Raw genomic sequence first — 24,681 nt, 5'->3', positions numbered from 1 at the left:
TACCTGAGGTCACGAGTTCGAGACCAGCCTGGCCAACATGGCGAAACCCTGTATCTACTGAAAATACAAAAATTAGAATTAGCCAGGTATGGTGGCATATGCCTGTAATCCCAGCTCCTTGGGAGGCTAAGGCACGAGAATTGCTTGAATCTGGGAGGCGGAGGTTGCAGTGAGCTGAGATGGTGCCATTGTACTCCAGCCTGTGCAACAGAGCGAGACTCCATCTCAAAAAAAAAAAAAAAAAAATTTCTGTAGACATACTTACCTGTGTAACCACCACCCAGATCAAGACACAAAACATTTCTAGCACCCAAGAAGACTACTGTGTACTTCCCAGTCAGTGTGCTTGCCCCCGCCCACTACTATTCTAGCCTACCTCTGTCATCATAGGCTAGTTTTGCCTATCCTTGAACTTCATGTAATAGAAATGCACAGTGTGTGCTGTTTTGTGTCCAGCTTCTTCTACCCAGCACAATATTGGGGACGCCTAATCTGTAATACTGGCCCCTATACTCTTCATCTTCATGCTGCTCCTGGAATGATAGCTAGCATTTGTTAGGTATCTGGCACTGTTCAAGATCTTTACATTATATATTCATTTGCTCCTCATAGTACACCTATGAGGTAAGCACAAACGAAGACACTGGGGCACAAAGAGGTGAGGGAATTTGCCCAAGACACAGATCTGAAGTGGCATAATTAGGATGGGAAGGCAGGCCATCCACCTCCAGTCCATGCTCACACCTAACAGCTAGGGGATCTCATATGCACTTTAAGGACTGAGAGAGACTCTCCAGGTAGAGCTGAGTTTTTTGAGGGTCAAATGGGAAAATAGAAGTAAAAATGTACTAAAAAGAGAAAAGAGTTATACAAATATGTCAGGATTATACTTCATTTAATATGACTAGGACCACCATTCACTCATTCGTGAATCTTAATAAATATTTATTAATTTAATAAATATTAATTAATTTAATAAATATTTAATTTAATATTTATCAATATTTATTAATTTAATTAATATTTAATTTAGTGTTTATTAATTTAATTAATATTTATTGAGCTCCTAAAGATACATGGAGGTCAGTGGGTTCAGAATGACAGAGACAAAGTCCCTGCACTGGTGGAGCTTACAGTCCAGAGAGGAAGGCAGAAATGTAAGGGGAAGTTATGGGTATGTTGAGCTAAGAGGAAATTCAGAGTGTTTTGAGAGAATGTCATAAGAGCAGCTGACTTTGTGGGGTCAGGGAAGGCCACCCTGAGGAAATGACATTCAAGCTGAGACCTGAACCATTTAAGCCAACTCTGTTGGAGAGGAAGGAGTATCAGGAACAGGGAATAGCATAAGCAAAGGCCCTGAAGTAAGAAAAACTAGCACAATCATTAGAAATTTTAAGTCATATCACTTCTTGGCCTTTTGGCTAAGATGAAGTGTCGAAATTTTTTTTTTTTTTTTTTTTTTTTTTTTGAGATGGAGTTTGTGGCCCAGGCTGGAGTGCAGTGGCATGATCTCTGCTCACTGCAACCTCCGCCTCCCAGGTTCAAGCAATTCTCGTGCCTCAGCATCCCAAGTAGCTGGGATTACAGGTGCAAACCACCACACCTGGCTAATTTTTCTATTTTTAGTAGAGGCGGGGTTTTACCATGTCGGTCAGGCTGGTCTTGAACTCCTGACCTCAAGTGATACGCCCACCCCGGCCTCCCAAAGTGCTGGGATTACAGGCATGAGCCACTGGGCCCAGCCGAGAAATTCAAAGTCACTAGTATATGATAGTTTTCTATACAACAGTTGTTTGTCTTACTTTCATGGAAATAAAATTCTTTATGGCAGTTTCAATGCTTCCTTGCTCCCACATATGATGATTACTAGATGTAACAGTCTTTTTTGGTCACTCTAGACCTTAATTCGTTTCTACTAACTTTTATTTGGTGAAGCTACATTCTTTACTGGTTACCCATATTAGCAAAGTGAAATACACACTGAGAGACACAAAGTATTTGGAAATGTGATAAATTATTGCTGCAGGCCTGCTGCAGTGGCTCACACCTATAATCCCAGCATTTTGGAAGGTTGAGGCAGGAGGATTGCTTGAGTCCAGGAGTTTGAGACCAGCCTGGGCAACAAAGTAAGACTCTGTCTCTATGAAAATACATAAATAGGGTGGGCGCGGTGGCTCACGCATGTAATCCCAGCACTTTGGGAGGCCGAGATGGGCGGATCACGAGGTCAGGAGATTGAGACCATCCTGTCTAACGCGGTGAAACTCCGTCTCTACTAAAAATACAAAAAAAAAAAAAAAATTTAGCCGGGCATGGTGGCGGGCGCCTGTAGTCCCAGCTACTCAGGAGGCTGAGGCAGGAGAATGGTGTGAACCCAGGAGGTGCAGGTTGCAGTGGGCCGAGATGGCGCCACTGCACTCCAGCCTGGGTGACAGAGAGAGACTCTGTCTCAAAAATAAATAAATAAATAAATAAACAAACAATTATTGCTGCAAAGACATTGCAATACTTCAGCAGAAGTTACTCCAGATCTTAACAAACAACGTTTTTAGTTTCTCTCTGTTCATTTCCCATCAATATCATCATTAACTGAAATTAGTCAATTTCAGTATAAATTTTTAATAGCTGTTGAAGTTCATATTTCCTGTAATTCTTCCAGTTACATATGTCATCTAGTCCAGTGATTTTCAAACTGTGATATGCAAATGAATTGCCTGGGGGTCATGTCAAAATGAAGACTCTGACTGAGCTGATCTGGAGTGGGGCTGAGATTCTGCACACCTAAAGAGCTCCCAGGTGATGCTGATGCTGCTGTTCCAGGAGCACATTTTAAATAGTAAGGATCTTGATTAGAAGACTGAAAAGGGCATTATTTTCTTTCAGTATTGTAAACTTTTATTTTTAGGGTGATATTGCACTTTCTGGCCAGGCGCGGTGGCTCACGCCTATAATCCCAGCACTTTGTGAGGCCAAGGCAGGCGGATCACCTGAGGTCGGGAGTTCGAGACCATCCTGGCTAACATGGTGAAACCCCATCTCTACTAAAAGCACAAAAATTAGCTGGGCGTGGTGGTGGGCCCCTGCAGTCCCAGCGACTCAGGAGGCTGAGGCAGGAGAATTGCTTGAATCTGGGAGGTGGAGGTTGCAGTGAGCCGAGATCACACCACTGTACTCCAGCCTGGGTGACAGAGAGAGACTCCATCCAAAAAAAAAAAAGAAAAAGAAAAAACAATGACATTGCAGTTTCCAATGTAGAATAAAAAAGAAATTGATTTTAAAATTTAGTTTTGGAACATAGATGAGCTGAGGGATTTGCAATTGAAATCCCCTTTTTCTAATATTCTCTATGCAGGAGAAATTGAAAGGAATGTCAAGAGACTCTGCAATTTATTTTAAACTCAGTAATCTATCTTTTTGTAAGCATTATCACTTAGCTTTCCTTTGAAGAATTTCTTAGGCCAGGCGCAATGGCTCATGCCTGTAGTCCCAGCACTTTTAGGAGGACAAGGCAGGAGGATTGCTTGAGGCCAAGAGCTTGAGATCTTGTCCCCAAAAATATATATTTTTTAAAAAAGGTAAAAAATGAATTTCTTAATCCCTTTGAGGTTTTTGAGAGCATTATGTACATTAAAATTTTTTGACATTGCATTTTGATTTTTCTCTGTCATTTTGTTTAAACCATCAGTTTTACTTAAAGCATCATACCAGGTCAGTACTTAGCTAATAAATTTAGACATATGTTTGAAAGTAGAACTTTGGCGGTATTTTAGAACGTGTATTCTTTATTAACCATCATCACAAAAAAGAGCATTGCATGCTGTTTGTAATTGTGTTTTTACTGGTGAGACACAGTAGAGACAGAGCCTGGCTTTGGCTCATCCCCATTAGAGCATTCCCACACATCACAAAACCCACACCATTACCTCGCTGCTAATAGTCTTTTCACTTAAAGAATTCCAGGACCTGGCTTTAGGAGCTAACCAAGGTTGCAGAGTGTCCCACCTCAGAAAGGAATGCTGCTGGACAATTGATTTATAGTCTTGTTGTCACAGGCCAGACTACCAGGTGGCCCATTACTCGAGATAACCATCACATCTGGATATGCTGACCTGCTACCCTACCCCTCACATCGTTTGCCTTGCCCAGCCTGTGTACACTCTACTTCTGATGTCAGTTCTGTACTTTGCCTAATAAAAAAGTCCTACCTGTTCTTTTATAGGTGGAGTCTGTCAGGGAATTGTCTCTCTCTCTCTCTGTCTCTCTCTCTCTCTCTCTTTCTCTCTCGTTCTGCCTCCCTTACGGCTGGACAAAAGCTCCAGTGAAGCTTTGAGAAAAATCTTTTGGACTCATGTCAATGTTCTATTGCATTGAGAGCCCAAGAACCCATGGTCAGTTGACACGGGCATGGCAGTCTCAACTCAATTTTCCTGTCACACGTTTAACAGTGGTTTCAAATTTATATCCAGTGTGTTTTCAATATACCCAAACATTTAACTGAAGCTTTTGGTAGATGTATAGTTCTTTTTTTTTTCTTTCTTTCCCCAAGATGGAGTCTGCTCTGTTGCTCAGGCTGGAGTGTTGCAGTGAGCTGAGATCGTGCCACTTCACTCCAACCTGAGCAACAGAGCAAGATCCTGTCTCAAAAAAAAAAAAAGCAAGCAAGCAAGCAAGCAAGCAAGCAAGCTTTAAGGTGGGCATAGTGGTATGTGTCTGTAATCCCAACTACTCAGGAGGCTGAGGAAGGAAGATTGCTTGAGGACAGGGGTTCAAGACCAGCCCAGGCAACATGGTTAGATCTCCCCCTCATCTCAAATAATAATAATGATGCTTTAGAAAAGGAATATAGAATGATACAGAATATACCATTCTATATTTTATGGTGTATATATACATATATATATTTTTTATTCAAGGATTTCCTATTGCACCATGTTGTCATATTTCTAGCTTCTTGAATTATTTTTGTCTGGTTCAGTTTTTGTAAGTAGTTTACTAAAATTTAAAAATAATCTTTCTCCAGTTGTGACAAAAATCTCCCAAAAATGTTCACATATAGAAGTATTTGAGTTTAGAAAATCACAACTCTAACCATAATCATCTGCACTATATGCCTCACATCAGGTAATGTGTCTAAAATAATAAGTAACATTTAGCATTTCTGACCTTATCCCAAAGTATTTTAATAGTATCTGTTAATGTTTTAATTAATGGGTTTTGTATTGCATCTCCTGGATAACAAAGTAGAGTAGATTTTTGGTGATAACATTTGATTTCTGATAAATATTCTGCCTTGATGTTACCAAATGTTGCCAAATTAATATTCTGATTTTTATACTGCTGAGACTAGCTCAGTCGTGGAGACCCTAACCCAGCAGCACTAGAGGAATTAAAGAAACACACACACACACACACACACACACACACACACACACACACAGAACTATAGAGTGTGGAGTGGGATATCCAGGGGGCTGACAGCCTTCAGATCTGAGAGCCCCAAACAGAGTTTAACCCACATATTTACTGACAGCAAGCCAGTGATAAGCATTGTTTCTATAGATTACAGATTAACTAAAAGCATTCCTTACAGGAAACAAAGGGATGGGCCAAAACAAAAGGATGGGTTGGGCTAGTTATCTGCAGCAGGAACACGTCCTTAATGCATAGATCACTCATGCTATTGTCTGTGGCTTAGGAATGCCTTAAGCAGTTTTCTGCCCTGGGTGGGCCAGGTGTTCCTTGCCCTCATTACAGTAAACCCACAACCTTCAGGGTGGGTGTCATAGCCATCACGAACATGTCACAGTGCTGCAGAGATTTTGTTTATGGTCAGTTTTGGGGCCAGTTTATGGCCAGATTTGGGGGCCTGTTCCCAACATGTTCCCCCTTTTTGTTTTTGCAAGATGATAAATGCAAAGGTGGCTTTATCATGGTGAGCTACTTCTTGCAGGCGTCGGGAGCTGCAGACTATACAAAGACAAACAACACAGATTAAAAGCACCATCATCATTGAAATCACAGAGCTTCCAAGTGTTTTTATCTATTTTAATGGGTTACTACCTGCTAATCTGTCTGCACTCCTTCAAGCACTCCTATTTCTGGCATTAAGGTCAGGTGTGCCTGGGATGCTTTAAATATTTGTTCTTTTAATTTTGCAATATCCAAAGACAAGTTTGTAGAGTGTCCTTCTAGATGCTTTTTTACTCTCTCCCAAATTTTGATCTTATTAAGAGCCATTAATAGTTTCCACAAATCCTTATGTTAAGCTCCTAGAGCGGGCCATATCATTTGAGGTTGAGGTGCCACTATACCACCGTGTTTTCAAATAATAGGAACTCTTGCCATACTTCTTACCATTTCTACCATTTGACCATTTTGTTCAGACCAGCTGAACATAGTGTGGCTGTGGCACACAGACTGAGAGGTGCAATTCAAGCTAAACATCCCCTTAGGGGACCAATCAATAATGATTCCATGGGAATTGTTGCACAGCACCTCTGCCTGTTTTGCAATGCAATCTTCCCAAACAAATACGTTCATTATTTCTAGCCAGGTCCAATTCTGTTTACAAATAGGTTTTTGAGGGCAGTATACCTCAATTACAGGAGCAGATTTATTATGGTAAATACGGAGACCAGAAAGCATGTGTAACTGTGTCATAGAGTGATTACATCCAGGCATTATTGCCAGCCAAGATTGATAAATATGCCCAATAAGTATAATTGTCCTCTGTGCCAGCCCTTGTTGAAGGAATACTCATGGCAATGGTGATCACCACTATCATAGCTATCATTAAATTACTCATTGTGACTGGTTGTCCCACTTTCCTTAGGTTTTTTTCTGCCATCTGTGACAGCTTCTTGATCTGTCCCCAGGTAGGTGGCTGCATTCGATGGGTGTTGCTCGTGACAGTTGGGGTCCCCCTCAGTGTCAGTCTCAACATGGCTGCAACCGGGGGATCCTCAGGATCCTCCCAGAATCTATTCCTCAGCATCAGGCTCATGATAAGGTTTCAGGTGCCTCGATGATATCCAAATTGGCAGTTGATTTGGTCCTGGAGAAACACAAGGACAACCTCTACCCCGAGTTATTATTCTGCCCATTTCCCAACTTTTTATCATTGGCTCTCTCCACCAAACCAGTTGTTCTGCTTCTGTCTTTGCAGTTGGTTTCTGTAGATGCTATTCAACTGCTGATAGCATCTGGCCTTTAGGCAGTCTCAAAAAATTTAAAGTCAATAATACTAGATTCAATTGCATATGGGGTATCCCATAGTCCCTGTTTCCCCCTTTTTGCTTTTGCAACTGCTGTTTCAGGGAGGGATTCATTCTTTCCACTATGGCTTGTCCTTGAGAATTATACGGAATGCCAGTAATGTGTTTAATATTCCATATAGAGAAAAATGTAGCTAGAGCTTGGCTAGTATAGCCTGGGACATTATCTGTTTTAATAGAAGCTGGAATGCCCATCACCGCAAAACACTGCAAAAGGTGATGTTTAACACAGGCAGAAGACTCTCCTGATTGGCATGTAGCCCAGACAAAGTGAGAAAAGGTGTCCACACATACATGTACATAAGCTAGTCTCCCAAACGAGGGAACGTGGGTGACATCCATTTGCCAAAGAGAATTAGGTTCCAATCCTCGAGGATTAACTCCCCCTGTAAAAGACGAGGAATGCACCATTTGACAAGTTGGGCATCACTGGATAATAGCTTTAGCTTCTGTCCAGGTAATGCTGTATCTGCGTTTGAGACCAGAGGCATTAACATGGGTTAAATTGTGAAAGTGTCTGGCATTAGATATTGCAGTAGCAACTAGGCGATCAGCCATTTGATTCCCTGGAGTCAAAGGTCCTGGAAGAGGTGTATGAGCCTGAATATGAGTAATGTAGAAAGGGTGCATTCTACTCCTAACTGCTGTTTGCAGTTGGGTAAATAAAGTCATCAGTTGTTCATCTGTATGAAATCGTAACTGAGCATTTTCAATTAATTGTGTGGAATGAACCACATATGAAGAATCAGAAATCACATTAATAGGCATATCAAAAGCAGTCAATACCTCAATTATAGCTACAAGCTCTGCTTTTTGAGCTGAAGTATAGGGCGTCTGGAAAACTTTATTTTTCGATCCAGAATAAGAAGCTTTACCATTACTAGACCCATCTGTGAAGACATTTTCAGCACTTTCAATTGGTTTAAATTTAGTTATTTTAGGGAGAATCCAATTAGTTAATTTCAAAAATTGAAATAATTTTGTTTTAGGAAAATGGTTATTGAAAATACCCACAAAGTCAGCTAAGTGGGTTTGCCAAGTAAGACTATTTATAAAAGCTTGCTGTATTTGTGCCTTTGTAAGAGGAACAATAATTTTTCCAGGATCATATCCATGTAATTTAACAATCCGAGTTCTCCCATTTCCTATCATAGTAGCAATTCGATCCAAATAAGGGGTCAAAGTCTGTGAATTAGCATGTGGAAGAAAAAGCCATTCTACTAAGTCCTGCTCTTGGACAATAACACAGTAGGTGAATACTGAGTTGAAAAAATTAGCAAATCTAGAGTCTTCTCTTGATCTATTCTATTCATTTGAGCTTTACAGACTTGCTTTTCAATCAGCTGTAACTCTGCCTCAGCCTCATTTGTTAATTGCCAAGGGCTAGTGAGACTAGGATCTCCTCTAAGGATAGAAAATAGATTACTCATGGCATAGGTAGGAATGCCTAGAGCAGGTCATATCCAATTAATGTCCCCTAGTAATTTTTTAAAGTCATTTAATGTTTTCAATTGATCCCGACGTATATGGTTACTTTCTGTGGCACAATGGTAGTGTCATTTACTAAGTTCCCCAAGTAGGAGTAAGGAGTAGTAGTCTGAATTTTTTAAGTAGCTATAATTAAACTGGCACGAGAAATCGAGTTTTGCAAGTGATCATAACATTGGAGTAATATTTCTTGAGTGGCGGCAGCACAAAGTATATCGTCCACATAATGAATAATGTAACACTGTGAAAATTTTTACAAGTAGGTTCAATTGCTTGCCCTACATAAGTCTGGCAAATTGTTGGACTGCTTAACATGCCTTGTGGCAACACTTTCCAATGCAAATGCTTAGCAGGCTGCAGGTTGTTTACTGCAGGAATTGTAAATGCAAACTGTTCACAGTCTTGCTCAGCTAAGGGGATAGTAAAGAAACAGTCTTTTAAATCTATGGCTATTAAAGGCTGATTTTTCAGAATCATAGCAGGAAAAGACAATCCTGGCTGTAATGCCCCTGAAGGTTGTATAACCGAATTAACGGCTCTTAAGTCAGTTAATATTCTCCATTTACCTGATTTTTTCTTAATAATAAAGACTGAAGAATTCCAAGGGGAAAATGTTGGAGCTATGTGTTCTTTTTCTAATTATTCAGTAACTAAGTCCTCTAAAGCCTCCAGTTTCTCTTTATTTAGTGGCCATTATTCTATCCAAATTGGCTTATCTGTCAACCATTTTAAAGGTATAGGTTCTGGAGGCTTAACAATGACCACGATCAAAAATGATACCCTAAACCTTGGTGGGAACTTTGTCTTCCTGCTTGAAGTGGTTCCTTCAAACATTGCAAATTTTTTCCTAGTCCCATACCAGGGACATACCCCATTCCATGCATCATATGTTGACTTTGAGGGCTATATAATTGTTCTGGAATTAGAACTTGTGCTCCCCATTGTTGTAATAAATCTCTCCTCCATAAATTTATAGGTACAGAAGTTACAATTTGTTGAATAGTCCCAGGTTGTCCATCGGGCCCTTCACAGTGCAAAATATAACTACTTTGATATACTTCAGGGGCTTTACCAACTCCAACTATGTTAAATTGAGTGAGTTGAATTGGCCAGGAGGATGACCAGTGCTGTAGAGAAATAACTGAAATGTCTGCTCCTGTATCTACCAAACCTTTAAATTTCTTTCCCTGAATAGTTATTTCACAGGTAGGACATTTATCAGTAATTTGATTCACCCAATAAGCTGCTTCACCTTTTTTATTTGTGCTTCCAAATCCTCCTGTTCATTTAATTTCACTTTTCCCCATTTCCACATATGGCACAATCAGGAGCTGTGCTATGCGCTCTCCTGGCTCTGCTTTCCAGGCAACATAAGTAGATAAAACAATTTGAATTTCCCCATTGTAATCTGAATCAATGACTCCTGTATATACTTGCAGTCCTTTTAAATTTAAACTAGATCTACCTAGAAGTAATCCTATAAGCCCCACCGGCAACATCTGACTGGAGACAGGAACATTCTTTAACAGTCCCATTACAAAAGGATAACCTGGTCCATACTGATTAATAGCTTGTTTAAATTCTTTGAGTAATTTAAAAGGAAAAGGCTCAAATGTAGCTATAATATTTCCCTGTTGATCTGGGGGGTGTACTCCAACAGGGACTGCCAAACCTCTAAATCACCCTCTCTTCTAGCTTGCTGGATTCCTGCTTGAATAGAACTGAGAGCGGTCACTCGAGGCGCTGCTCGGTCACTGGGGCAACTACTTTTCACCCAGTGTCCTCTGGAAAAGAAAGATCTGGAGGGTCAGGCTACTCTTTTTCTTCAAAATAATGAGGGGGTGCAGAAGGGTAGGGAGGAACCTCTTCCTCCTTCGCCGCTTTAGCTTTAGCTGGCAAACAAACCTGCTCTGTCATGTCTTCTGTTAGTTCATTATACTTTCCTTCCTCCTCATCATTAGGGTGAAAAGGTTCCAAGGTGGAATGAACCAGAGCCCACACTTGTCCCATTGATACCCTGATGCTTCCGAGCTCCCCTTCTTACTCACCATGGGGATTGCTTAAGAGTACTCAGGTGTCCTCCAGCTTAGTTCCACGTTCTCCAACCGTTGCTCTGGCGACCCTTCGACCCAGGTTCGAGCCCCATGTATGGACACCACTTGCTGAGACCAGCTCGGTTGTGGAGACCCTAACCCAGTGGCACTAGAGGAATTAAAGACACACACACACAGAAATATAGAGTGTGGAGTGGGAAATCAGGGAGCTGACAGCCTTCAGAGCTGAAAGCCCCAAACAGTTTTACCCACATATTTATTGACAGCAAGCCAGTGATAAGCATTGTTTCTATAGATTATAGATTAACTGAAAGTATTCCTTATGGGAAACAAAGGGATGGGCTGAAACAAAGGGATGGGCTCTGGCTAGTTATCTGCAGCAGGAACATGTCCTTAAGACACAGATCGCTCATGCTATTGTTTGTGGTTCAGGAATGCCTTCAAGCGGTTTTCCGCCCTGGGTGGGCCAGGTGCTCCTTGCCCTCATTATGGTAAACCCACAACCTTCAGCGTGGGTGTCACAGCCATCACGAACATGTCACAGTGCTGCAGAAATTTTGTTTATGGCCAGATTTGGGGGCCTGTTCCCAACACTATTCCTTTTTTTTTTTTTTTTTTTTTTGAGACAGAGTCTCACTCTTTTGCCCAGGCTGGAGTGCAGTGGCATGATCTCAGCTCACTGCAACCTCTGCTGCCCAGGTTCAAGCGATTCTCCTGCCTCAGCCTCCCAGGTAGCTGGGATCACAGGTGCCTACCACAGAGCCCAGCTAATTTTTGTAGTTTTTAGTAGAGACAGGGTTTCACCATCTTGGCCAGGCTTGTCTTGAACTTCTGACCTCGTGATCCACCCACCGCAGCCTCCCAAAGTGCTGGGATTACAGGCGTGAGCCACTGCACCTGGCCCTGATTTCTATACTCTTAATATTTATTGGTTAAGTGCCTGAATGCTAGACATTGCCTCACCAAAACCAGAATTATTTATACATACATATATATATATATATATATATATATTTTTTTTTTTTTTTTTGAGACAGAGTTTCACTCTTTCGCCCAGGCTGGAGTGCAGTGGCATGATCTTGGCTCACTGCAATCTCCACCCTCTGGGTTCGAGTGATTCTCCTGCCTCAGCCTCCCCTGTAGGTGGGATTATAGGTGCGCACCACCACACCCAGCTAATTTTTGTACTTTTAGTAGAGACGGGGTTTCGCCAGGTTGGCCAGTCTGGTCTTGAACTCCTGACCTCAGGTGATCCGCCTGCCTCAGCCTCCCAAAGTGCTAGGATTACAGGCATGAGCCACCACACCCAGCCTTATATAATGTTTTCAGCAACAGCACAGCAGCATTTCTCCCACATTATAGTTTTGCAGCAGTACCTATCACTGTGCCTCCTTTCTCTCTGATGCTCTTTTCTGAGTTTTCTTTCCTTTCTTTTCTTTCTGTACTTTCATCTGAATACTTACTGCTGCCTGTTTTCCTGTTCATAAATCCACTATTTTGCTGCTTCTAATCTGCTCTAAATCTCATCTAATGAATTTTTTAATAACAACTTTAGTAGGGTATGCTGTATATCTATTCATACAATCAACTGTACCTATTTAAAATGTACAGTTTGATGAGTTTTAAGTTATGTATACACCCATACAACCACAACCATAACCAAGATGCAGATCATTCTTGTGGTGCCTAATGTCTGTCATTCCAGCACTTTGGAAGGCTGAGGAGGGAGGATCACTTGAGCCCAGGAGTAGTTCAAGACCAGCCTGGGCAACACGGCAAGACCCAACACAAGAAATTTAAAAATTAGTTGGACGTGGTGGTGCATGCCTGTAATTCTAGCTACGTAGGAGACTGAGGTGGGAGGATTGCTTGAAGCTGGGAGGTCGAGGCTGCAGTGAGCTGTGATAGTGCCACCACACTCCAGCCTGAGCAACAGAGTGAGACCCTGTTGCAAACAAACCAATAAAAAAACATGCAGACCACTGTTATCATCCCCAGAAGTTTCTTTGTGCCCCTTTTACTCACATTTCTCCCTCCACATCTGGTCCCAGGCAACCATTGATTTGCTGTCACTATAGATTAGCTAGCATTTTTCTAGAATGTTATGTAAATGGGATTGCACATTATGTATTCTTTTGTTTTTGGCTTCTGCTTTTATTAGGTTGGTGCAAAAGTAATTTTGGTTTTTGCCAAAGTAATGCAGTGAGTAATGGCAAAAACCGAAATTACTTTTGCACCAACCTAGTATAATGATTTTGAGATTCATGCACTCTGCTGAGTGATTGATAGTTCATTTCTTTTCATTGCCAAGTAATATTCATTTAACTGAATATTTTGTTGCTGAGTAAATTGAATGTATTTTGTTCATCTATTCACCTGTTGATGTGTATTTGAGACATTTCAGGTTTTGCGATCCTGTGAATAGATACTGCCAATATTCTTGTACAAATTTTGGTGTACCCAGGCACAGTGGCTCACACCTGTAAACCCAGCACTTAGGGAGGCAAAGGTGGCCAGATAGCTTGAGCTCAGGAATTCAAGACCTGTTTGGGCAACATAGCAAGACTCCTTTCTCAATTACAAAAAAATTTTTAAACTTTATTTTAAAACCCCCCAAATCTTAGTATAGATGTATATTTTCGTTTCTCTTGGGTAAATACGTGATAGCCTTTTTTAGGCATCAACTTGGCTGAACTATAGTCCCCAGTTATTTAATCAAATACAAATCTGAGAGTTGCTATGAAGGTAGTTTTTGTTTTGAAACAGGGTCTCACTTTGTTACCCAGGCTGAATGCAGTGGTGCCAGCATGGCTCACTGAAGCCTCGACCTTGTGGGCTCAAGCAATCCTCCCACCTCAGCCTCCTGAGTATCTGGGATTATAGGCACACCATCATGCCCTGCTAATTTTTAAAAAAACTTTTGTAGAGATGAGGTCTCACTATGTTGCCCAGGCTTGTCCCAAACTCCTGGGCTCAAGTGAACCTCCTGCCTCAGCCTCTCAAAGTGTTGGGATTACAGGCATGAGCCACTATGCTGGGCCTGAAGGTGTTTTTGTGGATATAACTAAAATTCATAAATTGTTTTTAAGTAAGAAAGATTATCCTAGATAATCTGGTTGGTCTGGATTCAATCAGTAGAAAGTCTTTAAAAGCAGAGTTGAAGAAGAAGAAATTCTGAAGAAGAAATTCTGCCTGTGGACTGTGACTTCAGCCCTTGCCTGAAATTTCCAGCCTATTCTCCTGCCTGCATTATAGATTTCCAACTTGCCTAATCAGCCCCCCTCCCCCCACATAAGTCAATTCCTTGAAGCAAATCTCACTGTGTATCTCCTACTGGTTCTGCTTCTCTGTTGGAACCCTGACTGATACCGATTTGGTACGGAAAGTGGCTCTAGAGGAATGGAATCTTGAGGATGAGTTTTCTGAATTTGTTCTGCGTTTTCTTGAATTTCTTGAATTTCATGAATTCTTATATGATTACATTTAAAGGCACTAGTGACTCTATTTCCAGTGGTGAAGAGGGCACTGGGAGTCCATGGCATGATAAAGCATTGAATACGCCTAATGAAACACCTATAGAAAGCAAGGTTATGAGTGACTGTGTATTTGTTACCTTAGAATATTTTAGTTAAACCAAGGAACAGAATGGCATTGGCCATAACTGCACTGAAGAAAGCAGGCAAAGAAAAGGATGAGCTCAGGGTTTCAGATTCCCACCTTTCAGTGTTTAAAGCTTTAAGCTATGCATAGATGACCTGGAAGCTTCCATATCTGTCCTGAAAGGAACCCTTAGGGCCACAATTTCTGAAAACCAACCCAGAGTCTCATTCTGCAAGGGGCTGATACAGATGCTGTTTAGAGCCTTTGGCAGGCCACTGTAGGTGAATCACGCTGCAGACCCTTAAGATTTTGGAGCAAAGCCCTGCAGAGGAGTACTGTCCTCTTGAGAAACAACATTTGGCTTGCTGGGCTTCAGCAGAGACTGAAGAGTTAACCGTGGGTCATCAAGTTACCATGTGACCTGAGCTGCTCATCATGAACTAAGTGTTATCTGATCCACCAAGCTATAAAGTTGTGCACTCACAGCAACACTCCATTATCAAATTGAAGTGGTATATATGAGATTGGGCTCAAATGGGCCCTGAAGGCATAGGTAAGTTGCACGAGGAAGTGGCCCAAATATCCATGGCCCCAACTCCTGCTACATTACCTTCTGTCTCCCAGCCTGCACCTATGGCCTCATGGGGCATTCCTTACGACCAGTTGACTGAAGAAGGGAAAACTCAGTTGTGGTTCATAGCCCAGGTTTATGATGGTTCTGCACAATATGCAGGCACCAGGTGAAAATAAAACTAGTGTCCCTTTCTGGGACATCCCTGAAGAATAATGGTGAAAAAAAAAATCCCCCAGTTGGCAGAACTTTGAACAGTGTACTTGGTTGTTCATTTTTCCTGAAAGTAGAAACGTCCAGAGGCTCTTCTGACCAAGAGGTCTTAGTTCCAAAAGAAGGAATGCTTCCACCAGGAGACCCAACAACATTTCCATTGAATTGGGAGTTGAGGTGGTCACCTGGCCACCTTGGGTCTTTCATGCCTCTGAATCAACAGGTAAAGTGGGAAGTTCCTCTACTGGCTGAGGTGACTAATCCTGATTACTAAGCAGGAAATTCGGTTGCTACTACAAGATGGAGATGTATTAATGATAGGTAACTTTATATTGCAGTATTAAGTTATAAGACATCAAAGGTGGAGAAGAAACATCACTCAAGGACTTTGCATCCCCTTGGGAAAAGTGTTGTTATGTTTTCAATAGTATGCAGGATAGTTATATCATGTTAAGTGAAAGTATGACTTTGTTATTGTCTTTAAATTTTTTTTTTTTTTTTTTTGAGACGTAGTCTCACTCTGTCGCCCAGGCTTGAGTGCAATGGCATGATCTCGGCTCACTGCAACCGCCGCCTCCCAGGTTCAAGCGATTCTCCTGCCTCAGCCTCCTGAGTAGCTGGGATTAGAGGCATACGCTGCCACATCCGGCTAATTTTTGTATTTTTAGTAGAGATGGGGTTTCACCATGTTGGCCAAGCTGGTCTCAAACTCCTGACCTCATGATCTGCCCACATTGGCCTCCCAAAGTGCTGGGGTTACAGGCGTGAGCCACTGCGCCCAGCCAAAGACTTTTTTTTTTAAGAGATATGGTCTTGCTGTGGTACCCAGGCCGGAGTACAGTGGTGCGATCATAGGTCACTGCAACCTTGAACTCCTGGGCTCAAGGGATCCTCCTGCCTCAGGCTCCCCAGTAGCTAGGACTACAGGTGTACACTCCCACACTGGCTAATTAAAAAAATTTTTTTTTGTAGAAATGGGGTCTCATTAGGTTGCCCAGGCTGGTCTTGAACTCCTGGGCTGAAGCGATCCTCTTGCCTTGGCCTCCCAAAGTGCTGGGATTACAGGGTCCCTGGTCTGTTATTGTCAGCCTTTAGAGATCAAGTATGGTTAAGGAGATGTGTAGGAGTGTGATTGCTGGGTCATCGGTCTTAATTTTAGCTATCCTAATGAGAGTGTTGTGGTTTTAAATGGAAAAATCCCTAGTTGACTAAAGATGTTGGTAATCTCTTCATTGCTTATAGGCCATTTTTGTATCTTGTGAACTATCTATAAGATATAAAAAAGCCTTTGCCCATTGGTTTATTGGGCTGGCTTATTACTCATTTATAACAGTTCTTTATGTATTCTGGATACAAGACTTTTGTCTAATGCTTTCTATTGCAAACTCTCCACCTGTGGCTTGCCTTTTCATTTTCTTAATGGTGTCTCTCAAAGAGTACCAGTTTTTAATTTTGATAGAGTTCAACTTATCAATTGCTTTTTTTTTTTTTTTTTTGAGACAGGGTCTCACCCTGTCACTCAGGCTGGAGTACAGTGGCGCCATCTCAGCTCACTGCAACCTCCGCCTCCCAGGTTCAAGTGATCCTCCTTCCTCAGCCCCACAAGTTAGCTGAGACTACAGGTACGTGCCAACAAGCCCAGCTAACTTTTGTATTTTTTGTAGAGATAGCATTTTGCCATGTTGCCCAGGCTGGTCTTGAACTCCTGAGCTCAAGTGATCTGCCTGCCTTGGCCTCCCAAAGTGCTGGGATTACAGGTGTGAGCCAGGCCATGAATCACTTTTTATGGTTCATATTTTTTGTGTCCTAAGAAATCTTTGCCTATCCCAAGGTCACAAATACTTTTTCTATGTTTTCTTCTAAAATTTTCTTTTATAGGTTTAGCTTTTAAATTTAGGTTTATCATCCATTTTGAGTTACCTCAGGTGGCTCCTTCAGTGCTTCTGAAATCTATAAATGCATCCTCCACCAACCTCAAATCTAAGTAAACCTTGCCACCTCCTTCTCCTTCACTCCTCATTCAATTTATTGCCAAGTCCTGTCCATTTTACCACTACATTAGCACTCTTCTCTGCCACTACCCTCCTACTTTGCCTTGACTATGTGGCCAGTGGCCTCCTAACTGGCTTCCCGGCCCCAACTTTGAGACTCCCATCAGACCATTCTTCACGTTGCTATCTAAGTAACTTAAAAACAGACATAATGGGCTGGGGGCAAGGTGGCTCACACCTGTAATCCCAGCACTTTGGGAGGCCGAGGCGGGTGGATCATGAAGTCAGGAGATTCAGACCATCCTGGCCAACATGGTGAAACCCCGTTTCTACTAAAAATACTAAAAAAATTAGCTGGGTGCGGTGGCGTGCACCTGTAGTCCCAGCTACTAGGGAGGCTGAGGCAGGAAAATCACTTGAACCCAGGAGGCAGAGATTGCAGTGAGCCGAGATCGCGCCACTGCACTCCAGTCTGCCTCTCAAAAACAAAAAACAGACATAATGATCAAGTTATTTCCCCTGCAACCCTGCTGAAAAAAACCTGAATAGCTTCTCCCAAGCACTCAGATTAAAGTCCCAAATCCGGCCGGGTGTGGTGGCTCATGCCTGCAATCCCAGCACTTTGGGAGGCCGAGGCGGGCAGATCACAAGGTCAGGAGTTCCAGACCAGCCTGGCCAAGATGGCAAAACCCCGTCTCTACTAAAAATACAAAAATTAGCCAGGTGCGCTGGCGTGCGCTGGTAGTCCAGCTACTCCGGAGGCTGAGACAGGAGAATCGCTTGAACCCAGGAGGCGGAGGTTGCAGTGAGCTGAGATCGAGCCATTGCACTCCAGCCTGGGTGACCTGGGTGACAGAGTGAGACTCTGTCTCAATAAATAAATAAATAAATAGGTCCCCAATCCTCACCTGTTCTTGCCTACCTCTTCCCACACTCGCAGTCTACTCCACATTCAATGTTCTTTAGCGCTCCCCATTCTGGCCATGCCAAGACCTCACCCCTTGGAGCAACTAACTCCTCCCAACTCAATTCCTCAGATTCTACCCTCTTCATCCTCAACTAAATCAATTCCCCCATAAAGATTCTCTTAGTACCATATACCTCTCAGAAGATTTTTACTAATTGAAAACTTAATTTTGTCTGATTCTCCCATGAATGTTTTCCTTCTCCACCAGATCTCAAACTTCATGAGGCCAGGGACTCCGTTGACCCCATATGGTACTCCCAGCTCCTTGAACACGGAAGAAGCCTCATTACATAAGTAATAAAAATAAAATAAATTAGGAAAATGGGAATTATAAAGGGATGGGCTGGTGGCTGCTTACAATCCCTTCAGTGGTAATACCTGGTGCAAAGTAATGAGTCTCTGCCCTTTTCCAAGCAGCCTGCTAGGTGGAATGAAGGAAGGCCTTGCGACTCAAATAGGGAGAACAAACGTGTGATCCAGAGCGGCGGGCAGAAATCCGACGAAACCCCATATTACTCAGGGGCGTTGCTCCTAGGGCGAGGGTGGCTCGGTTCCTAGAGCTTTTTGAGAGGAGGAGCTCACCTGGAGCAACTCAGCACTACCTGCAGCGGCGCAACTCAACCAGCCCAGAGACCGCGTGGGAAGGCGGGCTAGGGGCGGGGCCACGCCTTCCAGGGCCCATCCCCGCCCCTGCGGCGTGCGCGCGCCCGTCCGCCGGCTCCCTTGCGCGTGCGCCGCCGGCCGGGGGCGGAGGTTGTGGGCGGTGGCGGCTGTGGCGGGGGCGCGCGCGCTCTCGCTCTCTCGCGCCGGTTCGCGCTCCCGCGCCGGGGCTGAGGCGGCGGCGGCGGTAGCGGTGACTGAGGCGGCGGCGGCTGAGGCGGCGCGGGGGGAGGGTCGGGAGGGGGGGGTGGTTGTGGGGGATGGACCGGGTGCGGCGGCCGCAGTGGAAGGAGCAGGCGCTTGAGCTCGAGCGACGGCGCTGGCGGAGACGCCGGCTGCTCCTCCCCTCCCCGCCGGTGAGTGAGCGCCCCCGCCCCGGACGCTGGCGGCGGTCGCGGCCCCCTCACAGCCCTCCGCGGTGGGTGGGGACAGTCGTGAGGGAGCGTGGCCTGGCGGCGCAGCGGACACGGGCCTGGCCTCCCGCTCGCGGCCTGTCGGGGCTGGGACCTGCCGTCGCCCCCGTTCGAGGTTGAAGCCCCGGGCCTAGGACTCGACCCCCAGCATCCTACGGGGCCTCTTTCCTTTCCCGGCTCATTCCGCTGTCATTTTGACCTGGGGTTCCCCTCCAGCCCCTCGCCTCGTTCCCTTCCCAGCATCCCAGGGCCGAGGTGAGGGAGGGGCGTGTGAGAAGTCGGGCCGAGGCCCGAGGGACTGTTTAGGAGCCGGTTCCCGTCGGGATCTGGGGTTTTAGGAGCCCTCGATCGCCATGGCGTCCCAGAAGTTAGCCACCAGGACTCAGCCATTTCCACCTGAAACCAGTTTTGCACCTTTTGTTTTGATTTTGAACTGTCTTTCGAGGGGAGGAGGGAGCCCGGCGTACTGGGGAGAATATGTGGTGGGAGGTGGGATGTGAGAAGGAGCTGGCTGGGCTTGGTCTCGGCCTCAGGATGCCCCCTGTTAACCCCTGAAGGATAGGGGAAAGAGGTGCAGCGAGTTGCACCTTCCCTAAAGGGCCAGAGATTCGTTTATAGCTTGCGAATCTCTGCTTTTTCAGCCTCGGTAAAGGGGTATCATTTGTGGTTGGTTTGGTTCGTCCCTTAACAACATTCTTGGTGAGGAATCCCCAGGTGAATCTGCCACGGAGTGAAGCAGCCCACTTGAGCTGTTGGCTACCCCCGGCCCCCCCAACGCCCGTTGGCTTTTGTGACACGTTACACGTTAGTGTTGGTAGAGCCTAGCCGTCAGAGGTACCTGTACCATAAGCATCTCTATGAAAGGTGTGAATTCCTAAATTAGCTTATTCTGTTCTTAAAAAAAAAAAATCCAGGGCATAAATATCAGATAGCTGCTTTAAAATAAAACAAAACTTTGATTTGTTCCAGGAGGTAGATACATTTTTTTCTCTGTATATTAGGAGATTGAAACTCAAATTGTGAGTAGGTGGTAGTTTTACTAGTGTCATGTGACAAAACGATGCTTATAGATGGGATTTTAACTTAATAACCCTGTCCTCTACCAACAGAGTTGGCTTGTATTTTTTTGCAATCACACACCCACTCTCTGGCTAGTGTAGAAAGATTAAAAAGCTGCTTCTGGTCTGTGGGTGGTAACCTTTTAATTTCTAAAGAGTTTTGAGCTGCTTATAGATTGCTGATCAGCAGCATAGGAAAATTTTAGACGTTAAAAATTCATTAGCATGTGATGTAGAACTGTTATAATTATGAGCTTTGATTAAGATTTGGTGTGGTGTAGGTGCTGTGTACTGTGTATAAGAATGAGATTTCTCAGAGCATTTGCATCTTAAGATAAACAAGCACAGACCGCTGACAGTGTTGTGACACCTTGCAGAAGGACTCTTTTATGAGCACAAAAGACCTGTAGTCTACAATTTGATGAAGAACCCCAGTGCCCTAGACTACTTGGTGACCAACCACCATTACTTTAAACTGGGCCTTCTTGATAGTAGAATATTTCCCCTTTTCTGCAAGACTGCTTATGCCTCTCATAAATGTGCAGAACATATAATGGCTCAGGGCTTAGGTTTAAGCTCCTCAGAGTGGCATTTATGGATCATTCATTAATTCATCAAATGTTTATTGAGCCCTTACTTTGTTCCAGGATGTTTTCTAAGTACTGGGCTACATTGTTGGGACAAAACAGACAAGGCCTCTTCCCTAATTAAGCTTTATTCTGTATGTATGGGAATGAGGAATATACAACAAACAAGCAAATAGGATCATTTCAGATAATGATATAAATCAGTGGTTAGTAAGCTTTTTTTGGTAAAGGACCAGAAAGTACAGTACATATCAGGGTTTTTGGGCCATATGATCTCTTTTGCAACTACTCAATTCTGTTTTAGTACAAAAGCAGCCACAGACAGTACGTGAACAAATATGTTTATATTCCAGTTAAACTTGGGACACTGAAATTTGAATTTCATAAAATTTTCACATGTCACAGAATATTAATGAGTTTTTTAAAATATTTTCCCCTAGCCGTTTAAAAATGTAAAACCATTGTTAGCCATATAAAACGGGGCAAGGTGGATTTGGCCTATAGATTATAGTCTGGCCTTTTATAGAAAATGTTTGCTGACCCCTAATATGAATTATGAAGAAAATAAAACAAGCTGATGTGACAAGTGAATGACTGAAAGGTGGGTGGAGGGTTACTTAGTGAGAGGAGGCCTCATTAAGGAGAAGGTATTTGAGTTGTGACCTGAAAAATGGTAGCGCTTTCCTGGTAAATGAAACAGTGAGTGCAAAGGTCTGCAGGTGCAGATGAGCTGCTCTTGTTTTCCAGTGTTGAAGTTCCCCACATAACATGTCATTCTTACATTTTATGTAAATACATTTAATGTCTTTGTTAGAATGTTGTTCTTCATGTAATAGGATGGTACCTTTCCGTCTCCTCTTCCTGATCCTGCCTTACAGTACCCATGGAGTAAGACTGCAGTGGAGTTGTACCTCATCCCAGGGTTAGGTCCTCAAGTTAGTGCATGAGGCTAAAATCATGTAAGATGAAAACTCTTCTGGAAAATTCCATAAATTGCTCAAAAAGTATGGTCTGCATGTTTTTGTATGTATAGTTGTATAAAATTCTTACGAATATGAAAGGCTGAGAGCCACAGAGCTTGACTGAGGGAAAGAGCAAGAGGAAATAAATTGTTATATAGGTATCTGGGCCTTCAGACTGTTTGGCTTTTTAAAACTGCTCTGGAGTCCCTATCAGAGAGTGGGGGATGGTATAGAATTTTGATATGTTCCTGTTTCCATGCAGGGTTTAATTCTATTTTTATGTTAAGCCTCTATTACATTAATACATGCTCATAGATGTGTTGCGAATATTAAACAAGATAATGTATTTGAAAGAGCCCGGCACTTAAGATAGTCAGTAAACATTTGCAGAATTAGAATCTGATTTTTACTTCTTTGGGCTCACATACATACTGTCCTTTGAAAAGTTGTAGAGAACTTAGCCACCTGCTTCCTGTCTTTCCATATTGGCATTTCCTGTTGTGGCTCCACTGAACAGCTGTCACTCTCTTTGTCCTTGAGCATTGGTCACATTTTGCCAGAGGTTGGCTTGTAAGTTAAATGGGTATAGGTGTAACTCTGTTAGTTCTGCCACATGACCCTTAAAGTGTTTGAGCACTGCTATTATGTCTCCTATTTAAGTCTTCACTTTTCAGAGCTGAATGTTTTTACTTTTCTTTTTTTTAAAGATATTATGGAGAGAGATGGGGTCTCATATGTTGCCTAGGCAAACTCCTGGCCTCAAGTGATCCCCCTTGCCTTGGCCTCCAAAAGTGCTGGGTTTATAAGCATGAGCCACCATGCCCCAGCCATTTTAATTTCTGTTAGCTTTTTCTTATTTCTTCACCCTTCTGGTTGTTCTTGTAAGTGAGCTTAGTTTATTCTTTTTTTTTTTTTTTTAACTTTGCTACTCTGAAGTACATTTTAAGGTACAAATTCAAGTTTTATCTCCTTGACCAAATCTTTCCTGATAATTCTAGACCTTCTTTATATTCTTAATATACTTTTATCTTTACTCTTCAATTTAATTTTTTCTTATTTTTGTATTTTATACTAGTTTCATGAGCATTTGTCTTCACTCTGCGACAACAAGCTTCTTGAAGGCAAAGACCATATTTTAAGTATCTTTTGTGTCCTAGATGCACTGAGTAAAATTCCAGGGATGCCGTTGATCATAAATTTGTTATAATTTTTAAAAATAGACTTTAAAATTTAGATTTACAGAAACATTGCAAAGATAGTGCAGAGTTCCTGCCTATCCTACACTGTTGCCCATATTATTAACGTCTTACATTCCTGTGATCATTTGTCTGTATTAATAAACCAGTATTGATACATTATCACAGAGACCATACTTTATCAGGTTTCCACAGGTTTTTTCCTTAATGTTCTTTCACTATCCCAGGATCCCATCCACAATACCACATTACATTTAGTAATTATGTCTCCTTAGCTTCTCTTGGTTGTGACAATTTCTCAGACTTGAGAAATTGTATTTAGTGACCTTGGCAGTTTTGAAGATTACTGGTCAGGTTTTGTTTGTTTGTTTTTTTGAGACAGGATCTCCCTCTGTCACCAAGACTGGAGTGCAGTGGAACGATCTCATCTCACTGCAGCCTCAACACTCTGGGGTCAAGTGATCCTCTGACCTCAATGTCCGGAGTAGCTGGGCCCAGAGATGTGTGCCATCATGCTCTGCTAATTTTTGTACTTTTTGTAGAGATGGGGTTTCACCATGGTGCCCAGGCTGGTCTCGAACTCCTAGAACCAAGCAATCCACCCTCCTCAGCTTCCTAAAGTGCTGGGATTACAGGCGTGAGCCACTGTGCCCAGCCGTGGTCAGGTATTTTTATAGAACGTTCTTTGGGATTTATCTGATGTTTTTATTGTGGTTAGGCCAAGAATGTAATATGCTTTTGGAAGGAAGACCACAGGGCTAAAGTGTCATTCTCATCACATATTAGGGATGTATACTACCAGTATGACTTATCAGTGTTGATGTTAACCCTGCTCATCTGGCTTGAGGCAGAGTTTGTTTTCTGCAAAGTTACTCTTTCCTCCTCTCTTTCCTACTGTACTCTGGAAAATCGTCACTATGTACAGCCCACACTTAGTGGTGATGAGTTATGTTCTACCTCCTTAAGGGTGGTGTATCTACTTAAATTTCATTGCTAAATTATTTCAGCTTTGGCCATTGGGAGCTCTTTAAGTTGGCTCCTGTATCCTTTCTCTTTGACATATCTCCATCATTGTGTGTGTACTTTCTTCCTTTCTGGCAACATAAGATGCTCTTAAGGTTCATCTTGTATATTTTCTGCTCCAGTCCTGTAATCCGTCATTTCTCAAGGAGCCCTGGTACCTTTTATTGAAGAATGGTGTTACAAACCAAGATCTGGGTGATAGGTGTGCTTGTTGGTACTGAAGTGTTGTTGCTTCTAGGCCCTCTCAAGTGACGGAGGAAGGAGATATATGTGTACATATTAACCTGTGTATATACACATATCTATATATGTTTCTATATGTAACTGTGTCTTTATTAAGCTAAACATGACTTCGTGATGTCTCCAACTCTAATTCATTACCACATGTATCATTCTAACCTTACCTTGCTTATATGTAACCTCCTGCTTCATCAGTGAAAAACCTGCCTCCCACCATCTGCCAGAATTAATTATTCCATTCCAGCATACACGTATAGTGGTTTCAGAACTGTTAATCTGTATACCTGTGGGAAACTAGTTTATCAACTAGAGACTTACAGATAGTTCTTTTTGCCTTTGGTTTTATAGACAGCACTCATTTCTAATGTTTTTTAGGTCAGCAGC

The 24,681-nt window shown here is 42.8% G+C and overlaps 1 protein-coding gene and 1 long non-coding RNA gene across 5 annotated transcripts in view; one reads left to right on the top strand and one right to left on the bottom strand.

The window, feature by feature from the left end:
• Positions 1-3,762: 3,762 nt before the first annotated feature.
• On the bottom strand, positions 3,763-18,797 carry LOC130541358 (uncharacterized). The gene is made up of 3 exons (XR_008955401.1): positions 18,741-18,797; positions 10,811-10,964; positions 3,763-7,054 (listed from the first exon to the last, which is right to left on the bottom strand). It is a non-coding gene; the product is annotated as an uncharacterized LOC130541358 (long non-coding RNA).
• Positions 18,798-18,955: 158 nt separating this feature from the next.
• The window catches only part of TMCC1 (transmembrane and coiled-coil domain family 1), a 246,278-nt gene continuing 240,552 nt past the window's right edge, over positions 18,956-24,681 (top strand). Inside the window, exon 1 of one of the 4 annotated variants that reach the window (XM_034957345.4) lies at positions 18,956-19,174. The gene's annotated coding sequence lies outside the window, so the exon portion shown is untranslated. Of the gene's footprint in view, positions 19,175-19,219; positions 19,487-24,681 lie in introns of those variants that run through there. The other 3 variants (XM_034957344.3, XM_034957343.3, XM_055110440.2) reach the window with 3 other exon arrangements.

Source organism: Pan paniscus, chromosome 2 (genome assembly GCF_029289425.2).
Source record: "Pan paniscus chromosome 2, NHGRI_mPanPan1-v2.0_pri, whole genome shotgun sequence".
Lineage (NCBI taxonomy): Eukaryota > Metazoa > Chordata > Mammalia > Primates > Hominidae > Pan > Pan paniscus.
This window is presented reverse-complemented; position numbering and strand designations above follow the sequence as displayed.